The sequence below is a fragment of the Arvicola amphibius genome, chromosome 1 (genome assembly GCF_903992535.2).
Source record: "Arvicola amphibius chromosome 1, mArvAmp1.2, whole genome shotgun sequence".
NCBI lineage: Eukaryota > Metazoa > Chordata > Mammalia > Rodentia > Cricetidae > Arvicola > Arvicola amphibius.
The window spans coordinates 91,073,063-91,074,686 of record NC_052047.1 but is presented as its reverse complement, the minus strand read 5'-3'; positions in this window follow the sequence as shown (position 1 = coordinate 91,074,686).

The following is a 1,624-nucleotide window of genomic DNA, read 5'->3' as shown; positions in this document are numbered from 1 at the left end:
TCAAACAACCTAAATAAATAAAATAAGACAAAAATGTGCATGTTTTCTCTTCCAAAGGGGCTACAGAGAGAAACTGGTCGATAGTGCATGCTTTCATTCATTCTTCCTAGACACTGTGTTAAGATGACACACAGCCACGGTACAGCAGACTGACAGGGTCCCAGCTCTCACAGGGTTATGGAGTGCAGTGTCAGAAGGGGAAAGGCCAGTGAAGAAGTGGCAGGCTGGCTGCACTGCCTTGGGCAAGTAAGCTGTAAACTCAGCAGGTGGTTGCAGAGAAGGGGGTATACAGTAATTTAGAACTTTCAAGCTGAACTAGAACATGTGTGTATAGCAGGGGTAGCATGTGAAGGGTTAGGGTAACATGGAAATTGTGGAGAATTGGAAACTTTCATTTTTGAAAGTGTACAAGACAGGTATACTAGTGGAAATGTGGGTTTACACAGTATAATGCAACCCAAAGGCAGTATGTTGGAAAAAGGCCAAAGAACTTTAAATTTGAAGCAGAACAAATAAGACTTGGAAAAATAAATGGAAATGTAGAAAATTAGAACCTTTCCTATAAAAGTTGTTATAAAAACAGACAAAAGGATCAAGTGACTGAACCTGAGGAAAATGTGACTTACCAGTTGTCTTTGTAAAGCTCTGGGAAAATACTAGTCTATCTGCTTAAAGCTAATCAGAAGGATCCTGCGTTCGGAAACTTGCAGTTACACTTTATACGCACCCTTTTCTAATAACTCAACATTTTTTTTTTAAATTTTGTGTGTCTATTGGCATGTCTATGCCACTATGCCTGTTGGTCAGGGGCCAATTTATACTGTTCAGTTTTGGGGATCAGACAGACTTGGCAGCAGTTGGCCTCAACCGGGGTTTTTCTAAAATTTCACCAAACCTGCTTGAATCAAAAATTGTTATTTAAGGCTGGAGAGATGGCTCAGAGGTTACGAGCATTGCCTGCTCTTCCAAAGGTCCTGAGTTCAATTCCCAGCAACCACATGGTGGCTCACAACCATCTGTAATGGGGTCTGGCACCCTCTTCTGGCCTGCAGGCATACACAGAATATCGCATACATAATAAATTAAATAAATAAATAAATGAATAAATTGTTATTTAAGCTCCAACCTTCAGAAAAACCAGTGATAAAAACACATTAATCTGTTTCACATAACTTTTTATTAAAAATAGCTTTTTTATTGGGTACATGTTTACAGATATTTGTAGGACCTAAGGCATACAGATGTGTGCTCTGACTTGAACTGATGGAGATAATGCTATAAGCACCTCAGCCTGCATCAGGGTCCTCACGACAACAGTTAATGTGGAATTTTCCTAGTTGTACCTTCCAAGGATCCATTCATCTTGCGAGCATATGCATTACACAACCGTTCCCCTTATTTTTTAAGAAGACATTCATTTCTGCTGTAAGAAACACTTTCCCATACTAGTGACTTAAAAATTTGAAGTTCCTCAGAAAGGAAAATCAAAGAAGTCTTTATAAGGTTCAGAGACAATACCTTGCACTTACGTTATATAAGAGTAAGAACAGAACAGTTACATACATCAGAGCTGCTTAGATTCTAAGCAGTCTAAGTGCTAAGATGGAAGAGGCTTGACAACACT